This window comes from Bubalus bubalis, chromosome 19 (genome assembly GCF_019923935.1).
Source record: "Bubalus bubalis isolate 160015118507 breed Murrah chromosome 19, NDDB_SH_1, whole genome shotgun sequence".
NCBI classification, from domain to species: domain Eukaryota; kingdom Metazoa; phylum Chordata; class Mammalia; order Artiodactyla; family Bovidae; genus Bubalus; species Bubalus bubalis.
Window position 1 is genome coordinate 64,666,710 of NC_059175.1, and position 13,960 is coordinate 64,680,669.

Here is a 13,960-nt window from a genome sequence, read left to right on the forward strand (position 1 = left end):
TGCATGTTCTACATTGATCTCAGTTTAATTAAAAAATCAAGGCCACATTATCACCTCAATTAGTGATAAGAGATAGATTTGTGGGAAAATCCATGTAAATAAAATATGTTTTTAGTCTTATCTTTTAGGTTTACCAGTATGAGCTAGTTATGCTACCATATGTATGCTCACTTATATTCATGATACCATCCTGACTGCTATATAGTGGTGTTAAGTTTTAATCTGGGGCTGTCTCCATCAGAAATGTATAAAGTGCTTGTTTCAGCGATAATCAGCATTAGTAATTAATTCGATTTTTCTTTTTCTTATTTTTGCTTTTTCAGATGACCTTTGCTTTTCAGCATCTGGAAATGCATGAGGCATATATACTAGAATTTTCATATTCATTAGAGAAATAGAAAAATGTATTCAGGAAAAAAAAAAAAGAGTGGTTAGGAGAGTTTTTTTGTTTTTTTTTTTTTTACTAGTTTTCATTGCATAAGTACAGACATCAAGACTCAATGTATGTTTGAGGCAAAATGAGTGGAAGTAAAGAATCAAGGAAGTAAAGGGTGCAATAAAAATCTGTTAGTCCTGAAGTGCATGGTGTGATGATTATGGGTTGTTCAGTGGAACCTGTTGCTGCTGCTGCTAAGTCGCTTCAGTCGTGTCCGACTCTGTGCGACCCCATAGATGGCAGCCCATCAGGCTCCCCCGTCCCTGGGATTCTCCAGGCAAGAACACTGGAGTGAGTTGCCATTTCCTTCTCCAATGCCTGAAAGTGAAAAGGGAAAGTGAAGTCGTTCAGTCGTGTCCGGCTCTTAGCGACCCCATGGACTGCAGCCCACCAGGCCCCTCCATCCGTGGGATTTTCCAGGCCAGAGGACTGGAGTGGGGTGACATCAGTGCCACCTAGACTTCACCAAATCTAATAATGCTAGATCCCAAAGGCATCTTATGTATGAAGAAACAATTAAGTGAATTAAATAGAAGTCTTATCTTAATAGTTAAATTCTAGTTATCAATATCTTTATTACTTTTTTTTTAAAACACATCAACCATTATGAATTTTAAGCAACATGGCAACAGGGCCATAGTATATGACCTGCAGCTTGAGTGTCTGCCAGAACTAGGTAAAGGGCAGTGTCCTTTCTTTACCTTACTATATACTTGCAGAAGAAAGTTTTGACATTAAATCAAATACCGAACCTAACAGGTAAAATTCATTTAGTCCCAACATTCTAGAATTCTTCTATTTTTCCTTTCATTTTTGTAGCATGCAGTACATTATGTCAAATTCTGCACACATATTTCTACTTTATAAAGTATTATACTTTGTTACCTCTAACCTAATATTAAAAGTGAGCACTAGAGTGGCATGTTATAAATGGTGGCTTCATATTCTTGTAGGGAAAGATATTTATTTTAAACCAACTTAAATGAAATTCTAGTGACTGTCAGTTATTATTTGTACCTGGATTTAGAGTTTATGAAAATAAATGTTAAGAGGTCTTGTGGCTTTGGGATTCAGTCCTCTGTTCCAGGAAAGTTTCACTTTCTTCTACCTTTTTATCAATAATGCCTCCTTGCCAAAACTCATGTCACATGATACATGCCCAGCCTCTGGGACTCAGAATTAAATTCTCAGCAAATCTGGGTCTTTCTCTCATAAATACCATGTCCCTCCTCATGCTTTTTCTCTATCTGATCACCTCTCTCTCTCCCTTTATTTTTCTTGTTTCTCTTTTGTTCCCCCTTTTCTCTTACCTCTCCCCTTCCTTCCTCCTCACTTTGCAAAATGTGGCATATTTCTCAGATTTCTAGTAAGTTTATTGTTCTCTAAGTAAGTTCATTGTTTCTTATAACCTGGAATAGGAAAATAAGGCAATGAGACAAGTAGAGATTTTTTACAACCCATGTGAATGATGTTATAACAATATTATAAGCTCTCCCAATAAATCCAGCATAATTTTCTTCATGGCCTTATAGGCCCATTGCTCGACAGGGAAAGTAATAAATCTATGTGATGATCTTGATTGCTGCACTTTCAATTTGGGTACCTGATCTATCAGACAGATGTAATAATACGCATTTAGACAGACAGTTCGCAAGCAGCTTAAAATATGCCGAGGATTTCCTGTGCATATGCTACACAAATTAAAGTTGGTGATAACTGCAACTCTGTATTTTTCACTTCTGATTGTTTCCTTTTATGATGGCTGTTGAGAGACTCCCCAGATATGATAAGTTCAAATCTGAAATGAGAGAGACCACGAGGATGGGGACTTTGGGGAAGATGGAGAAGCGAGCGTGTCAGCACACTTCGGTTATGCCTTGTGGTTTATTTTGCTTCCAAGTCAGCCCCCATCTGGGGTGGCCAGGATTGTGAGTGGTTGTCAAGGCAAATGGTTCCCGTACCGGCCTATCTCTTCTAGCAGCGCATCACTGTGAACCAGGACCTAGGCAGGACCCAGGTGGAATGAAGACCGCAGGATTCTCAGAAGTTCACCTGGGTGTGTCCGGTGGCACAGCCAGCGACCACAGCGCATCCTTCACGGATGTTTACAGCCACTGTTCCCATGTGGCTGTGGGGATGGTGCAGGGCAAGAGCCTGCTAACCACATCATCTGTTTTTTTTGTTTCAAACATTAAACTTTTTACTTTGTGTTGGGGTATAGATGATTTGGCTGTGGCACTAGTGGTGAAGACCCACCTGCCAATGCAGAAGACGTAAGAGACATGGGTTCAGTCCCTGGTTCAGAAGATCCCCTGGAGGAGGGCATGGCAAGGTACTCCAGTATTCTTGCCTGGAGAATCCCATGGACAGAGGAGCCTGGCAGGCTATAGCCCATAGGGTTGCAAAGACCTGGACACAACTGAAGGGACTTAGCACACAGCACACATAGCCAATCCACATCATCTATTTGGCCACAGGTATGACTCTCCTCTCTGAGGAGTTTTCTACCATCTTCTGATTTTGTATTTGAAATTCTAAACATGCAATTTCCATGTTAAACTTTGTGTTTGTCTTTTTTCCTCACAAGCAGTAAAATGCACAGTGCTCCCTTATCTTTGTCTTCAGTGCTACTTGCTCAGTTCAGTTCAGTCACTCGGTCGTGTCCGACTCTTTGCAACCCCATGGACTGCAACACGCCAGGCCTCCCTGTCCATCACCAGCTCCCGAAGCTTGCTCAAACTCATGTCCATTGAGTCGGTGATGCTATCCAACCATCTCATAATGTTGTCCCCTTCTCTTCCTGCCTTCAATCTTTCCCAGCATCAGGGTCTTTTCCAATGAGTCAGTTCTTCACATCAGGTGGCCAAAGTATTGGAGCTTCCACTTCACATAAGTCCTTCCAATGAGTATTCAGGACTGATTTCCTCTAGGATTGAATGATTTGATCTCCTTGTAGTCCAAGGGACTCTAAAGAGTCTTCTCCAGCACCACAGTTCAAAAGCATCAGTTCTTCAGCACTCAGCTTTGTTTATAGTCCAAATATCACATCCATACATGACAACTAGAAAAACCATATCTTTGACTAGATGGACCTTTCTTGGAAAAATAATATCTCTGCTTTTTGATATGCTGTCTAGGTTGGTCATAGCTTTTCTTCCAAGAAGCAGGCATCTTTTAATTTCATGGCTGTAGTTACCATCTGCAGTGACTTTGGAGCCCAAGAAAATAAAGTCTCTCACTGTTTCCATTGTTTCCCCATCTATTTGCCATGAAGTGATGGGACAAGATGCCATGATCTTCAGTTTTTGAATGTTGAGTTTTATGCCAACTTTTTCACTCTCCTCTTTCACTTTCATCAAGACGCTCTTTAGTTTTTCTTCACTTTCTGCCATAAGGGTGGTGTCATCTACATATCTGAGGTTATTGATATTCCTCCCGGCAATCTTGATTCCAGCTTCTGCTTCACACAGCCCAGTGTTTCTCATGATGTACCCTGCATATAAGTTAAATAAGCAGGGTGACAATATACAGCCTTAACGTACTCCTTTCCCGATTTGGAACGTCTGTTGTTCCATGTCCAATTCTAACTGTTGCTTCTTGACATGCATACAGATTTCTCAGGAGGCAGGTCAGGTGGTCTGGTACACCTGTCTCTTGAAGAATTTTCCACATTTTCTTGTGATCCACCCAGTCAAAGGCATTGGCATAGTCAATAAAGCAGAAATAGATGTTTTCCTGGAACTCTTGCTTTTACGGTGATTCAACAGATGTTGACAATTTGATCTCTGGTTCCTCTGCCTTTTCTAAATCCAGCTTGAACATCTGGAAGTTCACAATTCATGTACTGTTGAAGCCTAACTTGGAGAATTTTGAGCATTACTTTGCTAACGTGTACTGCTGCTGTTGCTAAGTCACTTCAGTCATGTCCAGCTCTGTGCGACCCCATAGACAGCAGCCAACCAGGCTCCTCTGTCCCTGGGATTCTCCAGGCAAAAATAGTGGAGTTGGTTGCCACTTCCTTCTCCAATGCATGCATGCATGCTAAGTTGCTTCAGTCGTGTTTGATTCTGTGTGACCCTATGGACAGCAGCCCACCAGGCTCCTCTGTCCACGGGATTCTCTAGGCAAGAATATTGGAGTGGATTGCCATTTCATGCTCCAGCTAACCTGTGAACGAACATGAACATGAAGTCGTTCGGTCGTGTCCGACTCTTTGTGACCCCATGGAGTGTAGCCGACCAGGCTCCTCTATCCATGGGATTTTCCATGCAATAGTACTGGAGTGGATTGCCATTTCCTTCTCCAAGGGATCTTCCCAACCCAGGGATAGAACCTGGGTCTCCTGTGTTGTAAACAGACGCTTTACCATCTGAGCCACCAGGGAAGTCTAACCTGTGAGATGAGTGCAAGTGTGTGGTAGTTTGAGCATTCTTTGGCATTGCCTTTCTTTGGGATTGGAATGAAAACTGACCTTTTCCAGTCCTGTGGCCACTGCTGAGTTTTCCAAATTTGCTGGCATATTGAGTGCAGCACTTTCACAGCATCATCTTTCAGGATTTGGAATAGCTCAACTGGAATTCCATCACCTCCACTAGCTTTGTTCGTAGTGATGCTTTCTAAGGCCCACTTGCCTTCACATTCCAGGATGTCTGGCTCTAGGTGGGTGATCATGCCATTGTGATTATCTGGGTCATGAAGATCTTTTTTGTACAGTTCTTCTGTGTGCTCTTGCCACCTCTTCTTAATACCTTCTGCTTCTGTTAGGTCCATACCATTTCTGTCCTTTATTGTGCATATCTTTGTGGGAAATCAATTTTTCTCTCTTTTTTCATGCTTTGTTTATTTTGATTGGAACTGTAATATTTAGTACCTTTGCTAATGCTTCTTAACTCTTCATAAGACATTTTTTATAAGCTCTTTTAAATGTAATTTTGTAATTTAAGACAGTAGAACATTTTATTAGATGACATTTTAAGTGAAATATAATCTTGTGTTTTCCATGGTAATTACTTCTTGGTTCAAAGATAACATTGCAAAATATTTTTGTTTGAGAATGTCACATCAAAGCATTCTTTAAACTATTCCCTTGGTATTTATTCCCTTGAAAGTGAAATCATAAGGTTTTAGTCACTTGGTTGTGTCTGACTTTTTGGACTGTAGCCCATCAGGCTCCTCTGTCCATGGGATTCTCCAGGCAAGAATACTGGAGTGGGTTGCCATGACCTCCTTGAGGCAATCTTTCCACCCCAGGGATCGAACCCAGGTCTCTTGCATTGCAGGCAGATTCTTTACTGCCTGAACCAGAGAAGCTCATTTATTCCCTTAGGGACACATAACATAGCATTTTATTAAAAATATAAGGGTAAATACTCACTAACTATGTCTGTTCAATTTCCAAAGTAACTTACTGCATCAATGCATTAGGTAATGCAGGAATGTTCCAACTCTTTATTAATTACAAATAAGTTCAGGATACATACTGCAAGCCAGCTTTGGGGGGCCTCTTGCATTTCTGCATGCTCATCCTCCACATTGGATGTCCTTGACCTGCAATGCTGCCCACTCCCTTCCCATGCCCATCAATTCCTTGTCTAGCAAGCAATCTATTCACCCTTCAAATGTAATTAGCCCTTTCTCAGGAAACAAAATACCCATTGGTTCAGTTCAGTAGTTCAGTCGTGTCTGACTCTTTGCAACCCTATGGACTGTAGCACGCCAGGCTTCTCTGTCCATCACCAACTCCCAGAGTTTACCCAAACTCATGTTCATTGAGTCGGTGATGTCATCCAAACATCTCATCATCTGCCATCCCTTTCTCCTCCTGCCCCGTAATCTTTCCCAGCATCAGGGTCTTTTCAAATGAGTCAGCTCTTTGTATCAGGTGGCCAAAATATTGGAGTTACAGCTTCAACATCAGTCCGCATTATTTTATCTTAATAATAATTTACATTTCTTGGTAAAACTTCTAATTTTGTAGTTATACATTTATTGGTTTATTTTATTCACTGAGTCACTAAATTTGTTGACTTTTTACTATTTTGTGGTTCATCTGAGCACTGATAAGATGGTGAACAGACAGGCAGCCTCCTGCTCTCTTGGAGTTCACATTCCAGTGGGACAGCAGACAATGAACTAATCAGTAACTCTTCCCGTGACAGTGGCCATGTGGAGGTGATGTGGGTTTCCATTATGTTTATAACTATGTGGTTTTGAAAGCTCCCAATGGTTTTTAATGAAATTGGGTTTGTAGTTTAATTCCAGAAAAGTCAACTTGTTCAATCACTATTCAAAACATCCCTGTAAAGGTATAAAGGTATAAATATATGATGGTAAAGAACCCTCCTGCAATGCTGGAGATCTGGGTTCAATCCTTGAGTTCGGAAGATCCCCTGGAGGAAGGCATGCAACCCACTCCAGTATTCCTGCCTGGAGAATCACCATGGACCGAGGAGCCTGGAGGGCTACAGTCACAGGGTCACAAAGAGTTGGACATAATTGAGGACTAAGATAGCACAGCACATATACATATATATATATATATATATATATATGTACATATGAAAATTTTTATTCCGTACACTGTTTGAATGGAATCTAAATCTGGTTCTGTTACCTAAATTACAGTTTTACTTCATTTTTATTGGAGTACAGTTGTTTTACAATATTGTATTAGTTTCTACCATACAGCGAAGTGAATCAGCTATATATATACCTATATCCCCTCTTTATGGATTTCCTTCCCATTTAGGTCACTACAAATTGAGTTCCTGAGCTATATAGTAGGTTCTCACTGGTTATCTATTTTATACAAGTATCAATAGCATTTATGTGTCAATCCCAATGTCCCCTTTGACTTCACACCTTCTCCTTTGCCCGTTTGAAGTCCATACGTTTGCTTTGTACATCTGTGTCTCTATTTCTCCTTTGCAAATAAGATTGAAAGTGTTAACAGGCAGACAGGCCGGAGGTCCCCAAGCGGCAGGAGAAAATAATGTGCAAGTGGAAGACTGTTTTCCCCTTCTCTGTTGGCAACATCTGGTTCTGCCTGAACTTAACTTTTCTCAAACCTCCAGCTAACCAATGCGTTTTTCTTATGGAAATGTTTTTCTTAAGCTATGTTGATGAAACTATGTATTTGCTTTGGAATCTGTCTTTCTTCAAATTGGTTCCGCCTAAGACTAAAATTTTTTCTTTTCTCAAACCTTGGACTGAAAATGGCTCAACAAACCAATATTCATGTCATTTTATGGCCAGGGATGACAGACCTTGTGCCATTCTCGCTCAAAAATGCATCTTGTGGGAGAGGAGCCTGGCAAAACTCCCTCAGCCCAGAGGTGTCTCTCTTACCTGATTAGCAGCTTATTAGCAGACATAAAACACCTTGCTAAAAACTAGCAAGGGGGCACTCTTTCTGTCCCCTTCTGATGTCTGCGTCAGAAACTTTCCCTATCTCTTTATACTTTAAAAAAACTATGCTACACAAAAAGCTCTGAGTGGTCAAGCTTCATCTCTAGCCCTGGATCAAAATCCTCTCCTCTGGAGGTCACAAATCTTGGCATAGCACATGGCTCGCAGCCACAACCTTTCAAGATCATCCATGCCATTTTTCTAACACTCTTGAGAGACCCATGGACAACAAGGAACTCAAACCAGTCAATCCCAAAGGAAACCAACCTTGAATATTCATTGGAAGGACTGATACTGAAGCTCCAATACTTTGGCCACCTGATGCGAAGAGCCAACTCATTGGAAAAGGCCCTGATGCTGGGAAAGATTGAAGGCAGGAGGAACAGAGGGAACAGAGGATGAGTTGGTTGGATAGCATCACTGCCTCACTGGAAATGAGTTTGAACAAATTCTGGGAGATAGTGAAGGACAGGGAAGTCTGGTGTGCTGCAGTCCCTGGGGTCGTAAAGAGTCAGAGAGGACTTAGTGACTGAACAGAAACATCCCATTTTCTAGATTCCACATACAACTCCATGGACATGAGTTTCGGTAAACTCTGGGAGTTGGTGATGGACAGGGAAGCCTGGTGTGCTGCAGTTCAAGGGGTTGCAAAGAGCTGGACACTACTGAGTGACTGAACTGACTGACTGACTGACATACATGCGTTAATATAGGATGTTTTGTCTTTCTGACTCTCTTCACTCTGTGTGACAGTCTCTAGGTCCTTCCACACAGCAGTCTCATGACTAGATCAGCCTTCTTCCTGGACACTATGGGGTGGGGGAAGGGATCAGCTCAGGCTGCAGCAGCAGCAAGGATCCCAAGCTGTCTGATTATGTTGGGATTGTAATGGATTCCACAGGCTTGTACTTTTTTTTTTTTTTTTCAATTTGTTTTCAACCCTCAGCTATTTACAAATTGAAATTACATGGCATGCATAATTAAGATGTTGCTAATGACTGCAGCCATGAAATTAAAAAGATGCTTACTCCTTGGAAGGAAAGTTATGACCAACCTAAACAGTTTATTAAAAAGCAGAGATATTACATTGCCAACAAAGGTCCGTCTAGTCAAGGTTATGGTTTTTCCAGTAGTCACGTATGGATGTGAGAGTTGGACTATAAAGAAAGCAGAGCACTGAAGAATTGATGCTTTTGAAGTGTGGTGTTGGAGAAGACTCTTGAGAGTCCCTTGGACTGCAAGGAGATCCAACCAGTCTGTCCTAAAGGAGATCAGTTCTGAGTGTTCATTGGAAAGACTGATGTTGAAGCTGAAACTCCAATATTTTGGCCACCTGATGTGAAGATCTGACTCATTTGAAAAGACTCTGATGCTGGGAAAAATTGAGGGCAGGAGGCGAAGGAGATGACAGAGGACCAGATGGTTGGATGGCATCACCAACTCAATGGACACGAGTTTGGGCAAACTCCGGGAGTTGATGATGGACAAGGAGGCCTAGCGTGCTACAGTTCAAGGGGTTGCAAAGAGTTGGACACGACTGAGAGACTGAACTGAACTGAACTGAATTCAAATTAGTTAAATTTTCAGTGAATAAACCTGCACATACATGGAACTCTTCTACTTACCATTACCAATGGACATTTCTCACTAGTAAGGCTTTCAGTTAAACTCAGGGCAAAGGGGTGTTTTCAGTGAGTGAAAGTGCCTCTCAGCAGGACAGCACTGTGAATGCACGCGGCCCTGAAATTACAGCCCTGCTCCAAACCTTATACCTGATGCAGGGAAGGCACAGTAAAAGTTCTGGGAGCTGAATTCCAAGACATCTTTAAGGTTGTTTAGACTAGCTTGACAATTCTAACTTCATCACTTCTACAAATTTTATATCTTAACTAACTTCTGGATCTTTTCACTTGAGCTATTACATATATTATTAATATATTTTGAAGAAGGTGTCTGGAAAGAATCAGTACACAATCTTGTGTTCGGACTTTAGAAAAGGAATCTAGTTGGAGATGTTTATCTTCTCAGACTTTTACTTGAGCAAATACAAATTGGAGAAAACTTGCCTTGGCCCTTTGAAAAGTTGGTTCATTTGTCATATGACCCAACAATCAAAGTGAGTGTGGTGCGGTTTATAGTTCTGACAGCTCAGGTAGCATTTCCTCGGTGCTTACCATCAAGCTGAGTCAAACAACCTTTCACAGACGCATTCTGTGCCCGTTTTCCTGTGGCACCCACGTCCCTCTGCTGTTAGGAATCCAGCCAGGGTTAAGCACGCTATCTGGGCACTGTCTATAGAGACATTTTTGCAACTTCTTTGCAGTTATTCTCAGAGCAGGAGGCAAAATAGTAAATGGCGACTCCTGCAGAATATTGATGACTGGAATTGTATAAATGACTGAGTCTTATATCCAACTAGCTGCTCCGTTCTTCTCAGCAGACATAGAAGTGGTGTTGACCTTGACGTCATCCCTGAATCGCTTCCTGCTTGACTTCCAAGCACTTCTGACTCTACCCTCCCTCCGTGACTATTCTGTTGCTGGTTCCACTTCATCTGCGTGTCTCTCCACGTGACTGTTTCCTGAGCTCTGCCCACGGTCAGGGTTAGCAGGCTTTCATGAGTCAGGGATGGCATGTTGGGTCAATGAAGAAGGACAAAGTCTGGGATCCAGGAAAGTTTGCCTTTCTTGGTCCCCCCAGTCAGCAATAAATGATAGAACTTCCAAGTTGCCTTTCATCCCCATGCACCACCTGTTGCCATCTTGTCTATGTTAATATCTATTAGGATAAAAGTACAGTTATATGATTGTGCTAGGATAGATAGTTTCAAGAACAGAAAGTCTTTTTCTTCCTTTCTTTTAACTCCATTACACCCAATCAAAAATGATATGAATAATGGCAGACTTTTTCTTGTGTGAAGAGTTGTGATAATAGTAATCCAGTGGCATTTTACTTTGACATGTACCCTTCTACATCTTGAAATATTACAGAGTAAAGCTCCTCAATTATGCCATTCCATAGTTTGGCTACTGAGTCTAAAAGTAGCCACTTCAGTCTAAGAGTGTTTACTTTGCAGCAGAGCTTAGCCTAAGATGTAGTTATCTTGAATACCAAAGAGGTGAAGGAAACCCAGCATTTTACACATCCCTGAACTGGAAGTAAGATGCCAGGATTCTCTGCACAGTTCCACCTTGCCTTACTCTTCCAAATTAAAATTCATGTAACCTCACCCCATTTACTTTTCCAAATAGCAGACTCAAAGTAGGAGTTGCAGCCCTTGGCCATTTACCAATGAAAGAGGTATACCTATGCCCTTCTATCTACTCGGAGAAGGCAATGGCATCCCACTCCAGTACTCTTGCCTGGAAAATCCCATGGACGGAGGAGCCTGGTGGGCTGCAGTCCATGGGCTCGCGAAGAGTTGGACATGACTGAGTGACTTCACTTTCATGTTCACTTTCTATCTACTAAAAATAGACGTCTGTAACACAAGCCTGTCTGCATTAACAGCATCTCCACTGACTGCACTGACTAGCTTATAATGTAAGTAGTTAATCACCGTGGTTATGCACTGGAACTATGCAGGTTGACAGCCTGGGGTAGTGTCTTGTCTCTGCCACTGACCAGCTGACCAATATTTGCAGAACTCTTACGCTCTTCTAATCTGAGTATCATCACTTGTAACTTGGAGAATATAATAGTGCATAACTTGGAAGCTGCTGAAAGGTTACATGAGACATGTATAAGCCTCAGTACAGCTAGCAGCACAGATCACCCAGCACGTCAGCTGTCATTTAATTGTCCTTTTTGTCATGCTTATCAACTAATCCTGCATACTTGAGTAGTTTTTAAATACAAGCTGCAATCATAATTGAAAAAATATTACACAAAATAGAAAAGAAAATCGCCTACCTTAAACAATGATTGTCTCCTCAGTAACGGATATCTCAACAGCTAGACTGTTTCCTTCAGTGCCCAAGACACTACCTCAGGGATGAATATGTATGAGGTCAATCGCTCAGCCATGTCAAAGTCCTTGTGAACCCATGGAATATAGCCCACAAGGTTCCTCTGTCTATGGAATTTTCTAGGCAGGAATACTAGAATGGGTTGCCACTTCCTACTCCAGGGGATCTTCCCGACCTAGGGATCAAGCCCATGTCTCTTGCATCTCCTGCATTGGTAGGTGGATTCTTTACCACTGGCTATGTCGGTGACATGTTAATACTTTTCTTTTCAGTTCTTGTTCTCATCTCTCCCAACCTCAGAAGTACCTAATAAGGAGTAGTTGGTGGGGGAAGAAGAACTTCTCCTTAATTTTATCTCCACATTAACTCTTGAGTTATGGGAAATCATTTTCTGCTATTGTTCTTACAAAGCATCCATGACTTCTAAGAAAGGAAACTAACTGCTATTTTATTAAACTCTTCTTAAATTTTATTTTCTCCAAGTATCTTCTATTTGATTTTTGAAAAAAGTCTCTCTAACATCGTTTAGATGATTTAGAGGACACCATCAAGGTGCTTCTGAGGATGCAAAAATTACTCATGAATGGCATAAAATTGTTAAAAATGAGATGTGTAATTTTGCCTGAACCATTGTATATGTTTTCTTTAGATAATATTTCTCTTCACATTTGATTTCTTTTCAGATGTTTGAGTACTACCCCCTCCAACTTTATTGATGAATTATTAGCAACATAATTGTTCACATTAAAGTGTACAATTTGATATATTTTTAAAGGGGAGTAGAATATACCACTTCAAAATATGCTTTTTTGGCATTATGATTATTTTAAAGGAACAGCAGGAGAAGCTCTGAAAAATGAATATGTTACCTTTGTAAGAGACATTTCCGTTACTAAGTAGCAGTTACCCCACAATCCTACCCAACACCTTTTGTCTTTAGCTGGAAATGTTACTTATGATGGTGACTAGACCATTTCAGGGAGTTATTCAGTTTTTCTGGGTATCTCCCATAAATACAGGAGGTATACATGTTATTAAAGTTCTTTTTGTTTTTCTTTTGTTTATCTTTTTTTATAGTGAATGTCTCAGTCAAGATCCTAGTAGGATAGAGAGAAAATCATTCTCTGCACTTGATACTTTTGGGCTTCCTTGGTGGCTCAGATGGTAAAGAATCTGCCTGCAATTCAGGGAACCTGGCTTTGATTCCTGGGTTGAGGAGATCCCCTGGAGAAGGGAATGACTATACACTCCAGTATTCTTGCCTAGAGAATTCCATGGACATAGGAGCCTGGAGAGCTACAGTCCATGTGGTTGCAGAGAATTGGACACGACTGACTGACTTTCACTTTCTTTATACTTTTAATGACTAATCTATTGGCTCTGAGTTTTGGAGACTCTGACAAACATTTTCTGAGAAGGAAAATAAGATTAAAGCAGGTCTAGAAATAAAACACCTGGAAATTTGAATTTCAGTGTTATGCTAATTTACCATATTTGCTTCTCATCAGTGTTTTTTCCCTAGAAATTGTTCAGCCTCTCCCAGGGCATTTCTATAACCAATATCATGAGCTCTACATGATTATTCTTCCTTTTGAATTTTTTTGGCATTTTATCAAAAATCAATTGACTATGAATGTAAGGGTTTATTTCTAGACTCTCAATTATATCCATTGGTTTATATGTCTGTTCTTATGCTAATACCCCATTGTCTTGATGGCTATAGCTAGTTATGTAAAGTTTAAAAATAAAATAAAATTAAAAAAAAAAATAATTGGAAAGTTTGAGTTCTCCAATTTTGTTCTTTTTCAAGATTGTTTGTCTATTCAGATTCCTTTGCATTTCCTAATAAATTTTAGATATGCTAGTCAATTTCTGCAAAAATGCCAGCTGGGGAGAGGAGCCAAGATGGCGGAGGAGTAGGACGGGGAGAACACTTTCTCCCCCACAAATTCATCAAAAGAGCATTTAAACATCGAGTAAATTCCACAAAACAACTTCTGAATGCCGGCAGAGGACATCAGGCACCCAGAAAAGCAGCCCAACTCTTCGAAAGGAGGTAGGAAAAAATATAAAAGACAAAAAAAGAGACAAAAGAGGGAGGGACGGAGTTCCATCCCGGGAAGGGAGTCTTAAAAAGAGGGAAGTTTCC